Source organism: Sapajus apella, unplaced genomic scaffold, assembly GCF_009761245.1.
Source record: "Sapajus apella isolate SASKATOON/1434 unplaced genomic scaffold, GSC_monkey_1.0 scaffold3, whole genome shotgun sequence".
Taxonomy (NCBI): Eukaryota; Metazoa; Chordata; class Mammalia; order Primates; family Cebidae; genus Sapajus; species Sapajus apella.
This window is the reverse complement of record NW_022436943.1, coordinates 15,289,333-15,312,257: the sequence shown is the minus strand read 5'-3', so window position 1 is coordinate 15,312,257 and position 22,925 is coordinate 15,289,333. Positions and strand designations below refer to the sequence as shown.

Genomic DNA, 22,925 nt, shown 5'->3' with positions numbered 1-22,925 from the left:
TGTCTCATTAGAGGTATTTATTTTGCTTTTTTAATTTAATAATTAATTTATATTTTCCTATTCTCTGATAGTTGTTTGTATTTCTGTGGGGTCAGTGGTAATATCCCCTTATCATTTCTGATTGTGTTTATTTGAATCTTCTCTCTTTTTTATTAGCTAACTAGAAGTCTATTTTATTGCTTTTTTTCAAAATCCAGCTCCTAGAGAAATACAGAACACTTCACAAATTTGCATGCCTTCCTTGCACAGGGGCCATAATAATCTTCTCTGTATCATTTCAGGTTTAGTGTATGTGCTGCCGAAGTGAGCACAAACACAAGTCTTGACTGAGCCATCTAAACTATTTTTCATCTCTCTTATGCCATCAAATAAAAGATCATACTAAAAATATTGTAAACAAAAAGTAAAAGACAGTACCAGACCACTTATTATTTTATCTAGTATTTTCTGGATATACATTACTCTTATCACAATGAGAACTAACGGTCACCCTAATGGTTCAGGTTTTGATAGGCTTTTAGATCTGTATATGCTTTGTCAGTAAAACAAAGATAACAGATCTTTGATTCTGCCAACCAAGGTTGCCTCTATTCTTGTATGAAGAGTCAGCTGTAATGTATATATCTAACCACTATAACATATTTTTACATTGCTGTAAAATACTAGCCTATTTTTCCTGTTATTGGCTTCATGGCCTGAGTCCCTTACTTCTTAGGAGATCATAGCGAAGATGCTGTATTAAAAAGGGCCTTCATGTTTATTCATGTGAACAAAACATACGTATGAAAATGAGCATGCATGCATATGCACATATGTATACAGGCACATACACAACAATAAATATTTAACACTGTGAACCAAGCTCTGCACTAGAATCTTCAGATATAACAAAGAACTCTGTACTTATGGGAGGTTAGAGTTTGGAAGACATGGTGGAATGGAAAGGCATTGAAAAGGATGCAGAGCAATTTATCCTGGCCTTGTGTTTATACCAACTGAGGAGTTACAAAAAATATTATTTCTGGGTCCCATCCAAATCAAATAAATCAAACTGTATGGTTATAGAACCAACTATATGTATTTTTAAAATTTTCCCAGGAGACACTAATGTGCAGCAAATACTGAAAATACTCATAAAGACAAAGCTTTACAAACGTTTATCTGAAATCATATGAAAACTTTTCTGTGCCATCTTTCTTCCACTGCTGTCCTCTTGCTCCATACTCCCGGATTTAGTAAGAAGAAAATGAATTATAATACTAAGATAAATGGCAAGTTGATGGTGCTTGGAGTTTATTCATTTATTTATTCTGTAAACATTCACTGAGAACCTATTATAAGCTGTGTGCTGGGCACTCTGGTGGTAGTTGCTAATATGAAATTAACAAGGCATTGTTTTCATTATATCAATTACGAGAAACAAGTAAGTCACCCGTGATTGCATTCCTGAGCGATAAGGGCAACACTGTGAGAGTAAGTTTAAGTTAGGTAAAAGTGAGGAAGCTGGGCGTGGCTTTTTAAAACAAAAGGAAGAAGTTCCTTTTTCTCTCTTCTGTTTTGCCATTTAATTTATTTGTGGAAGAAAACGGGTAATTTGTCCTATAGATTTTGCTTATTTTGACCTTTTATTTATTTTTACTTTTTTTTTTTCTCTTGCATCTTGTATTTCCTGTAAACTGTTAGCTGAATCTAGAGACTTGTTCATATTCAGGTTCAAGTATGGGCCCGAACACTTCATAGGTAATGTTAAGTACTTCCATCAAAAGACCCATGCTACCTGTCTTAAGTGTCTTTGGATTTCATAGACCATTATTTTCATTCCCTAAATCCAGTATTTTATCAAGGACTTTAAGTAATGATTTTCTTTTACTCCTTCTTAATTTATTTGCCATCATTTTCTATGAAGAGGAGTTTTCTGTGATTGACTGTTTAGTTATGCTGCAGTACAGTGGATATAGAAAAATCAAGATAAAGGCTTGCTTCTTCATCAGTTTCCAAAATGATGAGTTGGTACTTGAATATCCAAGTTGGCTGATGAATAATTTTTCCTGTTATCATTATGAACTCATGTTTATTAAAATTAATATTTTTGGTCCATTACAATTATTTTCCCTGAATAATCCCAACTTTGATCAATGACAACCACTTCTGATTTGCTCCAGAGAACTTTAGACTTGACCCCAGTCATCACTGGTAGCTTCCTTGTTTCTGGTATGATATAATTTAACTGACGTATCTTATTCTTTCCCTGATCTACGCTGAGAACCAACAGCCTAACAAGTACCTTAGTGGGAGCTGATATTTAGGGACTCAATCTGAAAACCTGCCTGGAGTTACATAACCTAGGGAGGATGGCAGTGCTTTTCTGAGAATGAGTGATAAAATGGGCATTCCACATGGGCTGAGAAGTGCATGGTGCTCTGCAGGAAAATCATGCCATAGAAACAACAGGCTTTTTTAATGCTTTTTCATTACTACTTTTCATTGTCTAAGGCAATGTTTGTAGGCTCTATATCCCCTTTCCCCATGGCTTACCTCCTTTGATGATGAAAAGGTTTGACAGTAGCAGGCAATTATTTTATAAATTACCACTTCATTTAATGTGGTTCTGTGTCCATCAAGGTATATGATAATCAGGAGATACTTACTGAATAGTCACTGTGCTAGATTTAAGGGAATCAAACAGGATTAAAACCTTATTTCACATTGTCCTTCAGCCTATTTCAATAGCGTGATGAATGCTATTGGAGCCCAGAGCAAAAGGGTAATAAATTCTGCCTGAGAGAAAAGGAGAAACAGTCATGGAGTGAGTTTTTGGTAAAGATCTTGAAAAAATAAAACTTTGGTGTATGTGTATGTATGTAACAGGGCATTGGGGAATTGGGGCATTATTTAAAACAGATAGACAGCTGTAATAAAGACAAAGACAAAGTGATTTAAAAGTGGTGAGGTAGTAGACCCAGGTGGTTAGAGTATTGAGTGCCTGGGTGGAAGTTCCAACACTATGCTGAGAAGACACTTTCAGTCAGTTTGTTGAGGAATCAAGGTCACTTATAAAGTTATTATCTAAACTTGAGTAATTACAGTTGGCAATAAATAGAGAGGCATATTACTGACACACTGTACATATAGAACAGCTATTCTGATAAATGAATGTGAGGAAGGATTTAAAGATGACAACATAATTTTGCTTGTGATGACTGTTTTTAGAGCTTGATTGATAATGGAGTGAGACCAGAGTAGGGTAGTTAGAACTCAGAAATAACCTGATAAGACAGAGAAGGATATTAAAGAATTTTAGAAATCATAGAACATAAAGAAATCAAAACATAGACAATCAAGAATCAGAGAAATTTACCGGTAAATGTCAGATAATTGGCAGGAGAGCCATTAAGTTTAAGTAACTTGTTCAACAACACATCTATCCATCCATTCATTTATTAATTCATTCATAATCATTTCCTCAATGATTATCAAGGCCTATTAGGTTTGTGTGTCTTACGGTAATAAAAAACTGGGATTCAAAGCCGCAACTTTTAGTCTGATATCGGTTTGTCAAATACCCCCTGCACAGTCCCTCTCACTGGGTACACTTTGACTCTGTATGTTACACTAAGGTAATTAGACATTCATCCTTTTTCACTAAATGTTGACACTAGTTGATTATGAATAGTTTCTGGGCTTGCACAGGGTCACTTGGGCATTCTGTTTTTGGAACATTCACGTGCTTCTGAGCATGTTTTATTATTTTTAATTTCAACTTTTATTTTAGATACAAGGGTACCTGTGGAGGTTTCTTGCATGGATATATTGCGTCCACGTAATGAGTATAGTCCCCATTAGGTAGTTTTTCAGCACACAATCTCTCCCTCCCTCCTCACTCTAGTAGTCTAGTGTCTGTTGTTTCCACCTTTATATCCATGTGTGCTCAGTGTTTAACTCCCACTTATCAGTGAGAGCATGTGATACTTGGTTTTCTGTTCCTGCATCGATTCACTTAAGATTATGAGCTGAGCATGCTTTTGATCAAGTCTGTCCACAGTCAAGGATTCAAAACGCCCTATCATATAAGATGACCATTCACTTTTTACAGTCCAGACCTCAAGGAGATGGTGTACTTCCATTACTAATGGAGAAAGTGTGTCCAACTTCTGCCCTAGATTCACACCATAGCTTAATACATTACATATCCTCAAAAAATGGTCTACTCATTAAAATAAGCATAAATTTTTTTATTTTACATCCAACCCTATAAGTATTTTGCTATTTGATGCATCTCTGTAAATAGAGCAGTTTACAAACTAGAAGTGCACATTTCAACTGATTCCTAGTCTTTTCATTCTCTCTATATTCATCTTTGTTACTTTAGTCTCAAAACACCTGCAAAAGAATTCATGCTGATTCTTGCTTATTTGACATCAAAATTCCTGAGAGCTTGTTCCTCTGAACCAGGTTTCTTTCTTTTTTTTTTTCTTTCAGTGTAAGGGATCTTCTCTACTTCCTGCTGAAAAAGTAAAATAAAATAAAATAAAACCTAGTAATAATAACCTACCACTTCTTCCACTGATTTCCCACTGATAATAGGACCCTGGTCATGGACTTTCTGCCCAGGATCAGTTTTCATATTTGTTCCCTAAAAATACACATGAGGGACTTCAAAGCTCTTTTGTTGTTTTTTATACTTAAGGAGTTATACAACTCTTTCTGCCAGACATTCAAGTCATATTGAACACAGTGCTTATACACAAAGTAGCAATTTCTGTTGACTGTCCTTTGAGAAAGAGAAATGTCAGAGATCTGATCGCCCTCAGAGTTATAATTATAAAAATTATGTAAAAATTTTCATAATGTCTTACACCATAATACATTGGTGTAAGACATTATGAAAATTTCATATGGCTATGAAAAAATACCCAAGGCTTGGTAATTTATAAAGAAAAAGAGGCTTAATGGAGTCTCAGTTTTATATACCTCAGAAGCCCTCAAAAGCATGGTCAAAGGTGAAGGAGGGGCAAAGGTGTGTCTTATATGGCAGCAGGCAAGAGAGTGTGTGCAGGGAAACTGCCCTTTATAAAACCATCATATCTCATGAGACTTAATCACTGTCATGAGAACAGCATGGGAAAGCCCACCCCCATGATTCAATTACTTCCCACCAGGTCCCTCCAAAGACACATGGGGATTATGGGAGCTACAATTCAAGATGAGATTTGGGTGAGGACACACCCAAACCATATCATTCTGCCCCTGGCCTCTGTCAAATCGTATATCCTCACATCTCAAAACTAATAGTGCTTTCCCAACACTCCCCCAAAGTCTTAACTTATTTCAGCATTAACTCAAAATCCCACATTTTAAAGTCTCATCTGAGACAAGGCCAGTCCCTTCTGCTTATGACCCTGTAAAATCAAGAGCAAGTTAGTTAGTTACTAGATACAATGAGGATACAGGCATTGGGTAAATACACCTGTTCCAAATGGGAAAAATTGGCCAAAACTACAGGGCTACAGGCCCTATGCAAGCCCCAAATCCAGCAGGGCATTCAAACCTTAAAGCTCCATAATGATCTCCTTTGACATTATGTCTCATATCCAGCTCATGCTGGTGCAGGAGGTGGGCTCCCACAGTCTTAGACAGCTCTGTCCCTGTGGCTTTGCAGGATACAGCACCCTCTCCTGGATGCTGTAATGGGCTGACATTGAGTGTCTGTGGCTTTCCCACGTATACAGTGCAAGCTGTCAATGGATCTACCATTCTGGGGTCTGGAGGACAGTGGCCCTCTTCTTGCAGCTCCACTAGGCATTGCACCAGTGTGACTTTGTGTGGGGGCTCTACCCCCACATTTCCTTTCCACAATGGCCTAGCAGAGGTTCTCCATGAGGGCCCTGCCCCTGAAGCAAACTTCTACGTGGACATCCAGGCGTTTCCATACATTCTCTGAAATCTAGACAGAGGCTCCCAAACTTCAATACAATATACATGGAAGATTCTAAGGCTTGGACTTTCACCCTCTGAAGCCCTGGCCTGAGCTGTACCTTGGCACCCTTTAGAAATGGCTGGAACAGCTGAGACACAGGGCACCAAGTCCCTAGGCTTCACACAGTGTGGGGGGGGAGGGTTTGGGGGGGCGCTGGGCCCAGTCTATGAAACCATTTTTTTCTTCTAGGCCTCTGGGCCTGTGATGAGAGGGAATGCTGCAAAAGTCTCTGACATGCCCTGGTGATGTTTTCCCCCATTGTCTTGGCAATTAACATTTACTCCTCATTACTTATGCAAATTTCTTCAGCCAGCTTGATTTTCTCCTCAGAAAATGGGTTTGTCTTTTCTATCACATTGTCAGGCTGCAAATTTTTTAAACTTTTTATGCTCTGCTTTCCTTTTAAACATAAGTTCCAATTCCAAGCCATATCTTTGTGAATGAATAAAACTGAATGCTTTCAAGAACACCCAAGTCATATCACTAATGCTTTTCTGTTTATAAATTTATTCCACCGGATACCCTAAATCATCTCTCTCAAGTTCAAAGTTTCACATATCTCTAGGGCAGGGGCAAATGCTGCCAGTATCATTGCTAAAGCATAACAGGAATCACTTTTACTACAGTTTCCAACAAGTTTCTCATCTCAACTTACACTCTCATTTGGTTACATATGAATTTTAAAATAGTTTTTTTCTAATTCTTTGAACAATGGCAATAGTAGTTTAATGTGAATGGCATTGAATGTACAAATTGCTTTGGGCAGTATGGCTATTTTCATGATATTAATACATCCTATCCATGAATATGGAATGTTTTTTCGTTAGTTTGTGTGATTTCTGATTTCTTTGAGTAGTGGTTTGTAGTTCATCTTGAGATTTTTCACCTTCCTAAGTAGCTATATTCCCAAGTATTTTATCCTTTTTGTGGCAATCGTGAATGGGAGTTTGTTCCTTATTTGACTCTTGGCTTGACTGTTGTTGGTGTATAAGAATGCTAGTGATTTTTACACATTGATTTTGTATCCTGAGACTTTGCTGAAGTTGCTTATCAGCTTAAGAAGCTTTTGGGCTGAGACGATGTGGTTTTCTAGATATAGGATCATGTCATCTGCAAAGAGGAATAGTGTAATTTCCTCTTTCTATTTGAATGCCTTTCTTTCTCTTGCCTGATTGTCTTGGCCAGAACTTCCAATACTATTTGAATAGAAGTGGTGAGAGAGGGAGCATCCTTGTCTGGTGCTGGCTTTCAAGGGAAATGCTTCCAGCTTTTGCCCATTTAGTATGATATTAACTGTGACTGCCCCAACTTTCAGCATTACTCCAAATGCAGCTTTCTTTTGTAGTTCTTTCTTGCACTTCCTACTTCTTCCAAAGGCCAAATTGTACAGTCTGGATGATTACACAGTACTTTAACAGTACTTCAAAGATAATTCTTGTTATCATTATCTCATCAAGGCTGTATAATCCAGGTGAACAGGACCATTTGTCTTTTATCCTTAGCATAATTTTAGCATATGGAGAGTACTCAATAAATTTTTGATAAAGAAAATTTCCTCTGTTTAGTTCTTAGTGTAGTCAGTGCTTGCTTACTAGGTTATTAGGCATGAAATCCAAGATTACAGAACATTTAGAAGAAAGTAAATTTCTTCTTAAATTTTTGAAAGCAAATTGTATACAAGGTAAGCACAATTTGAGTTAAAGTTGCTTCTTAGATTTATTCTTACTTAATGTTTATTTAAAATTTTATCATAAAAAATATATGCCAATAGTTCAGATGTAAAAAAAAAAAAAAAAAGAAGAAGACATAAAATTTACTGCTATCTACTGTTAAGTAGCTCCAAGTTCTTAAAAATGTAATTATGTTTAGTTAACTTATTAGGTTGAAGGTTTTTAAGCCGTAAAACCCATAACAAATAAGATTTATTGTATTGCCAATACCATGCTGTTTGAGAAATACATTTTATTCTGAAGGCCTAGCAAATAAATATTTAAATTCAATATAACTTGAATTTTTCATGAAACTTCTTAAATATGCTTAATAAATGTTTTTATTCTTTGAATTACAGTGTAACTTTGGATGACTTAGGTGGTTTTTGAGATTATTTGAAGAATTTTTTTTCAAAAATATTAAAGTATAATCAGTCCACCAATTCTATTATTTTCTACTGATGATTTTAAGAAATTTGATGTAATAGATATTTACAAATGGCTCCTTAAATAGGAGATAGGAGAACTGAATGGAATAGACCTAATTCCCCAAATATTAGTTTAAAATTTACTTCAAGATAAAAATTAGCTTATACTGAGGAATATTTTCAAAATGAAATTTTAGGAGTTTATTTTTGACTTAGGTAACCAATATTTGATTATTTTCATGCTCATACAAATATTATCAAATTCAAATATCTTTTTTTTTTCCTCTGAAAGGCCAACTTTGTTTCTTTGTGGAAATCCTCACTATTTTATGTGTTTGGCCACATAAAAAAGTTTGTCCTTTTGGGTTCTGCCTTTTCTGTATATGTTATCCTTGACTTTTCACCATAGACATTAGATCATCTTTACGACGTATGTTATTCAGGTGATGGGTACTCTAAAAAGCCTTGACTTTACCCCTATACAATCTATGCATGTACCAAAATTATAGTCATACCCCATAGACTTGTACAAATCAAAGGAGAAAAAGTATTATTGGTCACAAACAAAAAGAGCATGAGTTGGTGAATCTGACTTAAAAGAGAACTGTGAGGCAATCCATGTGTTAATTAGTGTAATGGGGCAATCATTTCACAATGCATGTGTATATTAAAGCATTATGCTGTATATCTAGAGTATTTCCAAATATTATTTGTCATGTATACCTCAATAAGGATGGAAAAAAGAAGAAAAATAAATAAAAAATATAAAGACATAAAATGATAGTGATAAGTGACAATATTTTGTAAATGGTCTTACTTGAAAGAATATTTTCCCTTTGATGTTTTTCTGATCCAAGTAATTGCAATTGCAAAAACTAGGAATCACTAATGTAGAAATACGGATAGCAAATTTGGGTCACATATATTATGACTATATTAGAAATGCAGCTTATTTCTTTCTCCAAATAGTCCCTGAGATTTTGCAGATGTCCATACAGCAGAAATAGGTCTTAGTTTGTGGCTTGCATGCAAATATACAAAGCTTGATTGTAGGCATAACCCCTTTTTTCCTACAGCTATTTTATGAGAATGTTGCAATCAAAACCATGTCCTAACATTCCCAGTGTGCTCCCAAATCCCATGTCCCAGTTAGCATTTTTTTATGTGAGCAAACTGATTTCACAGTGAGTCCATGAGATAACTGAATCTGTCTCCAGAATTTTAGTGTTATCATGCTTAATAGCAAATGATTATTTAAGGTCTCCACCCAATCCTAAAACAGCCTTCTGGATTTTAAGAAGCTATCTAATAGCTAGTTATGCCATCATTAAGCCTCAAATAAATGATTACTGAGGGCCTTCTGTACTAGGAGTTGTGCGTGAACATAGGAATGAATGTAGAACTTACAATCTTTTCAAAATATTTTTATTGCTTGGGCTTGATTACATATTAAAAGATAATTTTTTTTTTGAGACAGTCTCGCTTTGTCACTTAGGCAGCAGTGCAGTAGCACGATCTCGGCTCACTGCAACCTCCGCCTCCCAGGTTCAAGCAATTCTCCTGTCTCAGCTGCCCAAGTAGCTGGGACTACAGGCGTGTGCCACAACGCCTGGCTAATTTTTGTATTTTTAGTAGAGACAGGGATTCACCATATTGGCCAGGCTGGTCTTGAACTCCTGACCTCGTGACCTGCCCACCTCAGTCTCCCAAAGTGCTAGGATTACAGGCGTGAACCACTGTATTCATAATGCACTCTCACACTTTGAAGGAGGAAATAAAGAATTAAAGGAATGAAGAAGCAAAAAGATTTTATCAAGACAGAACTATTTATGTTAAGCCTTCAAAGCTAAACTTCTTTTTCTCTAGTTGTCAATGTCCCAGATAAAATAAAACTTGATCTTGATTTGTCTTTTATTTAATAGACTAATAAAGAGTTAAAATTATTATGTTTGTAAAATGCATTTTAAATAACATGGTCAGTTATTCTCATATAGCACTAAATATAGATTGGAGATTATATAAACAGTTAAACTGGTCATTGTGATACTTATAACCTTAAAAGGAAATAAAAGAAAGTATAACTGGGAATAGGAATAGGCTACCTACTAAGAAATGATATGCTATAATGTCAAGAATAAATAATTTGCCTATTTCTTAATGATCTCAGTAAAATGTGTTTTTTAGAGATTTTTTGAATCAGAAAACTGTACCTATAACATATTCTATCTAACAATTTAAACTGGTGATAAACCTGGAAATAGAAAAGAATTGCTTCTGAATAGAAAATGCTTAAAACTAGTAGTATTTATTGATATTTTGTGCAATAAAAGAAAATAAAAGATGCAATTACTTCAGCTGCTTTCTCAGGTAAAGCTGTTTTTAAAGAAAACTTCTTAAAGTGATGGCTAACCCAGCTCCAACATGAAATGACTTTTTTATGACATTTTCAATATACCTTCAATGCATATACTTCTAGTCTAAATTATTAGCCGAGGCTACTTTCCCTTTACTCACCTCAGATAGCATTTTTCAAGAAATAAACTTATGTACAGCACAAGTGGAAAATAAAACCACTTTCTATTTCTTCATTTATAGGAGTTTGAACTTCTTTGGAGTGCTAGAACTATAGATTTTTCTGGATGTGTGCTTCAGAGTGAAGTCAAGTGATATTACTTTTCTCTTAAATTACCAGCCAGCTGAAAAAAATTGTTAGTTATAAATATCAAATTCCACAGATATCATAAGTTATACAAAAGCATTTTGCTTTTCACACTTTTTTTTTAACATTATATGGGAACGGACAACTCTTGATTACTATAGCTAAATTGTGAGCTTTATGAATTACTTCCTATACAAATGACCTCCTCTGTTCTGCAAGTGCAACTTTTTTTTTTTTTTTTGAGACGGAGTCTCACTCTGTCACCCAGGCTGGGGTGCAGTGGCAAGATCTCGGCTCACTGCAACCTCCACATCCCAGATTCAAGTGATTTTTCTGCCTCAGCCTCCCCAGTGCTGCAATTACAGTCATGCACCACCACACCCAGATAACTTTTTTGTATTTTTAGTAGAAACAGGGTTTCACTGTATTGGCCAGGCTGGTTTCGAACTCCTGACCTCAAATGATCCACCTGCCTCGGCCTTTTAAAGTACTAGGATTACAGGCCACCGCACCCGGCCAAGTGTAGGATTACAAGCCACCGCGCCTGGCCAAGTGTAGCGTTTTTTAATACAAACAAGCATATGATAAAGAATTTTGTAAAAGCCTGCAAAAGGTCAGAAACATTGTACAAACCTATTTCAATATGGAGTTCTTTCTTGAGTCTCTTTATTACTTTCACATTTCCTGCAGAAAGCTAAGTGCTCACTAGCAACAGTGCATAAAAGAAATAATAGTAAGGCCATGTAATCACTAAGTAGCAGAAGCACTGGCATCTCTTAAAATGCTGGATTACCTCAGTGCTGATCAGTGGAAAATCAAAAAGGATGGCAAGCCCTGTTGAGCTCTGAATGAAGAGGAGATTGCCTTGCTGAAAAATTATGATCAGAACACTTATTCTAGGCAAAGTAAGCAGGTTGAGAATGACATTCAACAACTTCTTAAGAAAATTAATGATCTCAGTAGTATTAAAGAGTCTGACACTAGCTGGCCACTACAAGCACTATGAGAGTTGACTGCAAGTAAACAAATGCTCCAGAGTGAACAATGTTTACAGGATGCAGGGTGTAGAAAGGTATTAAATTCTGTCTCTGAGAACTCAAAATACATTGTAAATATAGAGCAGATTGCTAAGTTTGTGGTGGACCTCACTGATCTACTGACATTGAGGCGGGGAAGAAATTTGATGTGGAAGAACATAGCATTAAATTCATGTTCCCATGCTTTCTAAGGTTGACCCAAATATTACCATGATCCAAATGGAGTAAAAACCTGATGTCATATGCACTGATATTGGTGGCTGTAGGGAACAGACTGAGAAATTGTAAGTAGTTGAAACCCCACTACTTCATCCAGACAGATTTGTTAACCTTGGCATTCAGCCTCCCAAGAGCGTGCTCTTTGGTCCACTAGGTACAGGCAAGACACTCCGTGCTCAGGTGGTTGCCAAATAGGACTGATGTTTGCTTCATTAAGTTATTGCGTATGAACTTTTACAGAAGCATGTCTGCAAAGGGGCTGAAAGGGTTCATGAGCTCTTCCTGATGGCCAGAACAAGAAACACCTGCCTTATCTTCTTTGATGAAACTGATGCTATTGGAAATGCTCAGTTTGATGATGCTGCTAGAGGTGACAATGAAGTACAGGAAAAAATGTGAGAACAAATCAATCAGCTGGATGGTTTTAATCCTCAAGGCAATATTAAAGTGCTGATGGCCACTGACAGACCTGATACATTGGATTCAGTACTGATGAAGCCAGGGAAATTGGATAGAAAGATTGAATTTAGCTTACCTAATCTAGAGGTTCAGACTCCTGTCTTTAAGACTCATACTTGTTAAATGGATGTTGAAAGATACCAGATCTGCATGGTTAGTACGACTACAACCAAACAGCACTGGGGCTGAGATTAGACGCTTTTGTGGAAAAGCTGGTATGGTTTATTGTTATTGTGGTTGTTTTGGATATTGAGTCTTACTCTGTTGCCCAGGTTGGAGTGCAGTGGCATGATCCCAGCTCACTGCAACCTCCACCTCCCAGGTTCAAGTGATTTTCCTGCCTCAGCCTCCTGTGTAGCTGGGATTACAGGTGCATGCCACCACGCCCTGCTAATTTTGTATATTTTTTAGAGACAGAGTTTCACCATGTTAGCCAGGCTGATCTCGATCTCCCAACCTCTGGTGGTCCTCCCACCTCAGAGTACCAGTGTGCTAGGATTACAGGCATAAGCCACCATACCCGGCCAAAGTTGATATGTTTTTGATCAGAACATGGTGAAAACTTGATACTGAAGATTGCTTTGGAGGCCATAAATAAGATCATTAACTCTTATGCCAAATTCAGCACTACTCCCTGCTAGCATGACACAATTGAGCCCTGAAGGCTTCCCAATGAAAACACATCTCATTGGAATACTAACCTTTTATAGAGTTAACCACTTCACGAAAAAGACTTCAACATTAAAAAATAATAATAGTAATTGTAATTTACTGAATATGTGATACTTGTGCCAAGTTACCGTGCTGGGCATTTATGTTTACTTGATAAATATTAGTTGAGTATCCACTATAAATTAGGATAAGGAGGATGATCACTGCCTTCAAGGAGCATGTAATCAAATATCAAGAGATATGTTCAATGCAATGATAAGGAGATTTAATGGGAATTATGAAAGGATGGACTAGCCTGAGGTAAAGCTTTCTGGAGAAGTTTATGATTGAACTTCATATTAAGGAAATTAGAAGATCTGCATTTGAAGATGAAGAGAAATTACATTCTAAATAAAGAAGTTGTGTGGACAAAAGTATTGATGAGAAAATACTGTCTGTGTTCAAGGAACTACAAAGAAGTTGGCATTTGAAAGGTTAGAACTGACCAGACCTGAGGCTGTGTATGCAGGGTTAAAATCATGCAAAATCTGCCATGACATTTTAAAATATTCAAACTTTTCTCTATAGGTGTGGGAAGTCAATCAAGGCTTTCAAAGGCCATACATGGCATATATACATACATATCTTACATACATGTCAGGGTACTATTTGTATTTATGAGGATGTATTAGCTCAGGCCACTATGTCAAATTGTCATAGACTGGGAGGTTTAAGCAACAGAAATTTATTTTTGCACAGTTTAGGAGGTAGGGAAGTGAATCAAGGTGCTGGCAAAGCAGGTTTTACCTGAGGCCTCCTCTTGACTGGTAAGCAATCACCTTCTTGCTGTGTGCTCATGTGACTTCTCTGTGGGAGCAAAGAGGGAGCAAGCTCTCTGGTGTCTTATGAGGCACTAATCCTATTCTGAGGATTCTACCCTCATGGCCTCATCTAACTCTCATGACCTCCCAAAGACCCCATCTCCAAATACAATTACATTGGAGGCTAGGGTTTGACATGTGAATGTACTAAGACACAAACAGTAAGTCCATAACAGGGGAGAAGGAAAGAAACAGAAGAGCAGCTGTGAGGGGAAATCAGTGGGTTTGTGTGATCAATCGATTGACGGATTGTAGCTCAGAGAGAAGATACAGTCTACTTTCTTCTCTACCCGTTGTAACCTAAAAACTCCATGCCACCAGGAGGCTATTGCACTAGTCTTCATCCTGGTTCTCTTCCTGCTCTTCACCCAATCCCCACCGTCATTTACACTACCACCCCTCATTCCACCACCCTCCTCAGCACTATTCAGCTCCTTTCCAGTACCTGATTCTCTCCCAATTCAGGACATTTGCACATTCTAGTAGAAAAAATAGGTAAGTATCCAAATAAATGCAACTCAATATGCTAAGTACTACTGAATCGAAGAAGTTAGTAATGGTAGTATAATCAGTTCTGTTATAAATATGACATATATGTTCCTGAAAAATTATCACACTATGTAGAATTTTACAATTTTAAAAACACAGGGCTAATGATATTTGGAGTTCAACATTCAAAATTTGTCAGTGCCATATATTTAAAAATAAGAAGCTAATGAAAATGGTAACGTGTGTGTGTGTGTGTGTGTGTGTGTGTGAATAGTTAAGAAATACGTAAATGATAAAAAAGTGGGTATTTTTATTCTAAAATCTGGTTTGCTTTTGGAAGTGGGTATTAAAAGGGTTGCAGCTTGTGATGTATTAGGAAGTAGGAGGGCAAGGAACTGAAATCAGAGCAAAGGTTGTATTAGGTTCAGATAGATGTGTCTTATAAAACATCCAGTGGATTAGGGTAATTTTGTGTATCCCCACCTAGCTTGGACATAGCTTGGACATAATTTTTTGCATTCCCCTCATGTTTCTCATGAAGGAAATTGTGCATAAGCAACCATAATTTTTTTCTTTATATCAATTCCTTTAGAACAAATTTACATTTTCAAAACAAGCATTATAGCAGAACAGACAATAATTGTGCCTTGAACAGTCTGAAAAAGCATCACAAAAGTGGCAAAGTAAACAGAGTCTTCTAACATGAAAAGCTGTATATCAGCAGAAATGAGGAAAAGGAACCAGGCAAAAGAAACAACATACATAGAGGAAACCAAGCATGAAAGAGAACATCATGTTTGGCAAACTGCTAGCATGTTATTTTCCTATATTAATACATCATATTGTTTGTTTGTTTAAAGACAGGGTCCAGCTCTGGCAGCCCAGCTGGAGTGTAATGGTACAATCTCTGCTCACTGCAACCTCCACCTCCCAGGTTCAAGCAATTCTCATGCCTCAGCCTTCTGAATGGTTGGGATTACAGGCGCATGCCACCATGCCCAGCTAATTTTTGTATTTTAAGTAGATACAGGGTCTCACCGTGTTGGCCAGGCTGGTCTCAAACTCCCAAACTCAAGTGATCCTTCTGCCTCAGCCTCTCAAAGCACTGGGATTATAGGCATGAACCATTACACCCAGCCATTATATCATAATGTTTTTTAAAGTTTTTTCAAACATTATCTTCCTCATCATAAATGTTATAATTCACATTTTTACATTTGATTTTTTACATTTACATTTGATTATTACATTTACATTTTTTTATTTCTCATTTCTCCCAATGATAAGGAAAATTGCCTTCATTTGATGCCTAAAATCTTCATTATATATATGTGCTTCTATTTTTGTGTAATCCACCTAATAACATGGCAACATTGTAAAAATTTCAAATACTTTCATTCCCACTGAATTAGCTTTGCCTTGATGTTAAATATTACAAATACTCTTTCCACATTAAAAAAAATTAACAACATGCTCATAGTTTGAAATGACAAAAATTACAACTTTATGAATTCTAATCCAGGAGTAATCATGTTTTCATTTCCTGTGTTCTGAAATATTATAAACTTGGTAACTTAAATTAATGTTAATTAGAATTTTAAATCCAGCCAAATAAATATTGTTCCTTGAGGTTTAATTTAGCCTATCCTATTTCAAATTACAAAATACAAAATGTGTTCTTATGTTACATGGATTCATAATATCTATTAACAATCGCTTATTAAATGCCTACCATATGTATAAAATGATCTTAGGGTCTATGATTCTATTTCATTTCATTTCATGTCTTATAATTTCCAGTGTTCCCTCTTTTGTTGAGTGTTGAATATCTGTACTCAGAGCACTCTTGATAGAAGCACATTGAATGGAAAAAAATACCTGAGTGAAAACAGCACTATTATTTCACTCAACTGATTAGGTTAATTGATTTCTTGATAGACACAGGCCTTATTCAACATGGATGATCAAATTTATTATAGTTTCTGATCCTTTGAGGACACTGAAATCTAAGTTTTATAATAACTTACTCCTTTATATAGACAAGTATCTTGGTTAGCTCAGTTACTTGAAATACAGAAAATTGTAATAATGAAAAAATGTGTTGTATAATTGGCAAAATCATTGAACCAATTCTACTTGTAGTACATTGAATTTTTAGGGCTCTATGGAGTATTTTACAGAAATTTCCTAAAAACTTCTTATTTTATGCAAAACTTCTATAATTTTTTTGTTTGGAGTATTTATTCAATTTCTTACTATATGTTGATGACATTTGTGTTACTGATATTAAGATAGTTAAAGTAATAACTCTTACAATGCATGCTCTGTTAGGTAACTCCTTTGATTTTTATTTTCATTTCTCATTATCCCATCTACCTTTTTGCTCAGTTCATTTTTGGGCACTTTACAGATGAAAATAATATGAGAAAGACAATATATTCATCATCAGTTAATTCTACTCTTTTTGGGATAAAGAAAAGAAAAAATTTAAATGGACAAATGAAAACTCAAAGTATTTCATTTATTTAATTCCTCCCCCAATTGCCATTGATGAACTAAGCTACTTCTCTATTCCTCATAGTTTTTTTCTTTAACATCAGAACACATATTTGTAATGCAAAACGATTATGAATAAGACTTGCCTTTCTATGTTATATAACATATAATATTCATCAGTATAGTATTTATCTGGAAGAGGCCTTGGAATTCTATTATCTAGAATGTTAGCTGACATTGTTACAATTTCAAAATATGCTACAATGTTATAGTAATCAAAATGGCATGATGCTGGCATAAAAACAGATATATAGATCAAAGGAACAACACAGAAATGCCAGAAAAAAAAAAACAAACAAACAGATATGTGGTCAAAGTGTGCCAAAAACACACAGTGGGGAAAGGATAATCTCTTCAATAAGTGTTGCTGGGGAAACTGGACATCTTAATGCAGCAGCAGAAAAAAAAAAAAAAAAACTTGATTGTTTTCTTACCCCATATGCAAAGATCAACTCAAAATTGATTAATGATTTAAGCATAAGACCTGAAACTGTAAAACTACTAGAAAAAAAATGGGGAAAAGGCTTTTTTTACATTAATCTGGTAATGATTTCTTTGCTGTAACCTCAAAAGCACAGGCAACAAGACCAAAAGTAGAAAAATAGGATTTCATAGAACCAAGAAGCTTCTGCACAGCAAAGGAAACAATCACAAAGTGAAGAGGCAACCTATAAAATGGGATAAAATATTTGCAAACAATACATATGAAAATTGGTTAATATTTGAAATACATAAGAAACTCAAACACCCTAATAGAAAACAACAAATAATCTGATAAAGAAATGGACAAAGGGATGTGAAAAGACATTTCTTCAGAGAAGATTTACAAAGGGCCAACAGGTATATGAAAAAAATTCTTAACATCACTAATTATCAGGGAAATGCAAATAAAAACTGTAATGAGATATTAACTTATACCCTATTAGACTGATGCTTACACGTTAGAATGACTGTCATCAAAAAGACAAAAGATAGCAAGTGTCATCAAGTGTGGAGAAAAAGCCCTTTTACACTGGTGATGTGAATATAAATTGGTATAGCCATGATGGAACAGTATTGAGGTTCCTCAAAAAATTAAATCTAGAACTGTTATATTATCCAGCAATTACACTACTGATTGTATATTGAAAGGAGGAAGAGTGTCATCTCTCCTATGTTCATTGTAGCATTATTCACAATATCCAAGATATGAAATCAACCTAAGTTTCCATCAGCTAATGAATGGATACAGAAAATGTGGCATATATAAATACAGAGGAATCTGAGTCAGCTTTAAAAAGTGGAGGAAATCCTGTCATTTATAACCATATGAATGTACTTAGAGGACATGTTGCTAAATTAAATAAGCCAGGCACAGAAAGACAGATACTACATTATCTCATTTACATGTGGAATCTAAAAAAGTCAAATTCATAAAATCAGATAATAGAATGATAGTTGGCAAGGACTGAGGAGTGGGAGAAATGGGAAGATGTTGCACAGAGTATAAAGTTACAGTTTTGCAGGATAAACAAGTTCTGTACCTAATGTACAGAACCATGGCTATAGTTAGTGCTGGGAAAGTAGATCTTAAATAGTCTCTTCACACGAAAAGGTGATGGATGTGCGATGGCTTATGCCTATAATCCCAGCACAAGGTCAGGAGTTTGAGACCAGACTGAACAACATAGTGAATCCCCATCTCTACTAAAAATACAAAAATTAGCTGGGCATTGTGGCACGCACCTGTAATCCCAGCTACTCAGGAGGCTGAGGCAGGAGAATTGCTAGAGCCCAGAAGGCAGAAATTGCAGTGAGCCAAGATCACACCACTGCATTCCAGCCTGGGTGACAGAGCAGTGAGACTCCATCTCAAAAAAAAAAAAAAAAAAAGATGATGAACATGTTAAATGGCTTGATTATAGTAATTCTTTCTTAATTTATATTTATATCAAAACACATACAAGTATAAATTGTAAATATATACAATTTTTATTCGTTTATTATACTTTACTAAAGATAGAAAAATTTAAAAATAAAGATTTTAAATTTTTTTAAAATTATTATACTTTAAGTTCTGGGGTACATGTGCAGATTGTACAGGCTTTTACGTAGGTATACACATGCCATGGTGTTTTGCTGCATCCATCAACCCATCATCTACACTAGTTATTTCTCTTAATATTATCCTTCCCCAATACCCCCACCCTCTGCTATCCCTCCCCTAGTCCCCCAACTCCCTGACAGGCCCCAGAATGCAATGTTCCCCTCCCTATGTCCATGTGTTCTCATTGTTCGACACCCACTTATGAGTGAGAACATGCAGTGTTTGGTTTTCTGTTCTTGTGTCAGTTTGCTGAGAATGATGGTTTCCAGATTCATCCATGTCCCTGCAAAGGACAAGAACTCATCCTTTTTTATGGCTGCATAGTATTCCATGGTATATATGTGCCACATTTTCTTTATCCAGTCTATCATTGATTGGCATTTGGGTCAGTCCCAAGTCTTTGCTATTGTAAATAGTGATGCAATAAACATGTGTGCATGTGTCTTTATAATACAATGCTTTACAATCCTTTGGGTATATACCTGGTAATGGGATTACTGGGTCAAATGTCATTTCTATTTCTAGATCCTTGAGGAATTGCCACACTGTCTTCCACAATCGTTGAACTAATTTACACTCCCACCAACAGTGTAAAAGTGTTCCTATTTCTCCACATCCTCTCCAGCATCTGTTGTCTTCAGATTTTCTTTTCCCATTTATTTATTTTATTGCATTTTAGGTTTTGGGGTACATATGAAGAACATGCAAGATTGTTGCATAGGTACACACGTGGCAGTGTGATTTTTTAATGATCACCATTCTAACTGGCATGAGATGGTATCTCCATGTGGTTTTGATTTGCACTTCTCTAATGATGAGTGATGATCAGCTTCTTTTCATATGTTAGCTGCATAATGTCTTCTTTTTAGAAGTGTCTGTTCATATGCTTTGTCCACTTTTTGATGGGGTTGTGTTTTTCTTGTAAATTTGTTTAAGTTCTTTGTAGATTCTGTATATTTTCCCTTTTTCAGATGGGTAGATTGCAAAGATTTTTTTTCCCATTGTGTTGGCTGCTGGTTCACTCTGTTCATAGTTTCTTTTGCTGTGTAGAAGCTCTTAATTTTAATTAGATCCCATTTGTCTATTGTGGCTTTTGTTGCTATTGCTTTTGGTGTTTTAATCATGAAGTACTTGACCGTGCTTATGTCCTGAATGGTTTTACCTAGGTTTTCTTCTAGGGTTTTTATGGTGTCAGGTCTTACGTTTAAATCTTTAATCCATCTGGAGTTCTAATTGTTGTATAAGGTGTAAGGAAGGGATCCAGTTTCAGTTTTCTGCATATCGCTAGCCAGTTTTCCCAACACCATTTATTAAAAAGGGAATCCCTTCCCCATTGCTTGTTTTTGTCAAGTTTGTCAAAGAGCAGATGGTTGTAGATATGTGATGTTACTTCTGAGGCCTCTGTTCTGTTCCATTGGTCTATATATCTGTTTTGGTACCAGTACCATGCTGTTTTGATTACTGTAGACTTTAGTATAGCTTGAAGTCAGGTATCATGATGCCTCCAGCTTTGGTGTTTTTTGTTTTTTTTTTTTTTCCTTAGGATCATCATGGCTATGTGGGCTCTCTTTTGGTTACATATGAAGTTTAAGGTGGTTTTTTTCTGGTTCTGTGAAAAAAGTCAATTGTAGCTTGATAGGGATAGCATTGAATCTATAAATTACTTTAGGCAGTATAGCCATTTTCACGATACTGATTCTTCCTAATCATGAGCATGGAATGTTTTTCCATCTGTTTGTGTCCTCTCTTATATCCTTGAGCAGTGGTTTGTAGTTCTCCTTGAAGAGGTCCTTCACATCCCTTGTAATATAATAGGTATTATATTCGCTTTGTAGCAATTGTGAATGGGAATTTGCTCTTGATTTGGCGCTCTGTTTATCTGTTATTGGTGTATAGGAATGCTTATGATTTTTGTACATTGATTTTGTATCCTGAAACTTTGCTGAAGTTGCTTGTCAGCTTAAGGAGGTTTTGGGCTGAGATGGTGGGATCTTCCAAATGTACAATCAAATCACCTGCAAATAGAGACAATTTGACTTCCTCTTTTCCTAATTGAATGCACTTTATTTCTTTTTCTTTCCTGATTACCCTGGCCAGAACTTCCAACACTATGTTGTATAGGAGTGATAAGAGAGGGCACCCTTGTCCTGTGCCAGTTTTCAAAGGGAATGCTTACAGTTTTTGCCCATTCAGTATGATATTGGCTGTGGGTTTGTCATAAATAGCTTTCAGTATTTTGAAATACATTCCATTGTTACCTAGTATATTGAGAGTTTTTAGCATAAAGCACTGTTGATTTTTTTCTAAGGCCTTCTCCACATCTGTTGAGATAATCATGTGGTTTGTCTTTGGTTCTGTTTATGTGATAGATTACATTTATAGATTTGCATATGTTAAGCCAGCCTTGCATTCCAGGAATGAAGCTGACTTGATCGTGATGGATAAGATTTTTGACGGGCTGTTGGATTCAGTTTGCCAGTATTTTATTGAGGATTTTCACATGTTCATTATAGATATTGGCCTGAAATTTTCTTTTTTAGTTGTGACTCTGCCAAGTTTTGGTATCAGGATGATGTTGGTCTCATAAAATGAGCTAGGGAGGATTCCCTCTTTTTGTATTGTTTGGAATAGTTTCAGAAGGATGGTACCAGCTTTTCTTTGTACCTCTGGTAGAATTCAGCTGTGAACATACCTGGCCCTGGACTTTTTTTGGTTGGTAGGCTATTAATTGCTGCCTCAACTTCAGACCTTGTTATTGGTCGATTCAAGGATTCAAATTCTTCCTGGTTTAGTCTTGGGAGGGTGTAAGTGTCCAGGAATTTATCCATTTCTTCTACATTTACTGGTTTATGTGCATAGAGGTGTTTGTAGTTATCTCTGATGGTAGTTTGTATTTTTGTGGAATTAGTGGTTATATCCACTTTATCATTTTTTATTACATTTGATTATTCTCTCTTTCCTTTTTTATTAGTCTGGGTATTGGTCTATCTATTTTGTTGATCTTTTCAAAAAACCAGCCCCTGGAGTTATTGATTTTTTGAAAGGGGTTTTTGTATGTCTGTTTCCTTCAGTTCTGCTCTGATTCTAGTTATTTCTTGTCATCTGCTAGCTTTTGAATTTGTTTGATCTTGCTCCTCTAGTTCTTTTAATCGTGACGTTACGGCGTCTGATTTAGATCTTTCATTGCTTCTCATACGGGCATTTAATGCTATAAAATTCTCTCTAGACACTACTTTAAATGTGTCCCAGAGATTCTGGTAGGTTGTGTCTTTGTTCTTACTGGTTTTGAAGAACATCTTTATTTCTGCTTTCATTTTATTATTTATCCAGTAGTCATTCAGGAGCAGGTTGTTCAGTTTCCATGTAGTTGTGCATTTTTTAGTGAGTTTCTTAATCTCGAGTTCTAATTTGATTGTACTGTGGTCTGAGAGACTGTTATGATTTCTATTCTTTTGCATTTGCTGAGGAGTGATTTACTTCCAATTATGTAGTCAATATTAGAGTTAGTGCAATGTGGTGCTAAGAATAATGTATGTTCTGTGGTTTTGGGGCATAGAGTTCTGTAGATGTCTATTAGGTTTGCTTCGTCCAGATCTGTGTTCAAGTCCTCGATATCCTTTTTAATTTTCTGTCTCATTCATCTGTCTAATATTAAAAGAAATTTATAATGTAAAAGAGCTATTTTTTAATAAAATCTGTCTCACCTTTACATAACATAGAAGTAGAAATCAGTCTTTAAGTCTTATAGCCAAATATTAAATATTTTAAATAAAT

The 22,925-nt window shown here is 35.8% G+C and overlaps 1 protein-coding gene, 1 non-coding gene and 1 pseudogene across 9 annotated transcripts in view; 2 read left to right on the top strand and 1 right to left on the bottom strand.

Moving 5' to 3' along the window:
• RALYL (RALY RNA binding protein like) overlaps positions 1–22,925 on the top strand; it is a 729,873-nt gene that overhangs the window by 445,076 nt on the left and 261,872 nt on the right. The gene's annotated exons all lie outside the window — the stretch shown is intronic.
• On the bottom strand, positions 205–311 carry LOC116535974. The gene has a single exon (XR_004262420.1). It is a non-coding gene; the product is annotated as a U6 spliceosomal RNA (small nuclear RNA).
• Positions 12,021–12,768, top strand: LOC116531476 (annotated as a pseudogene).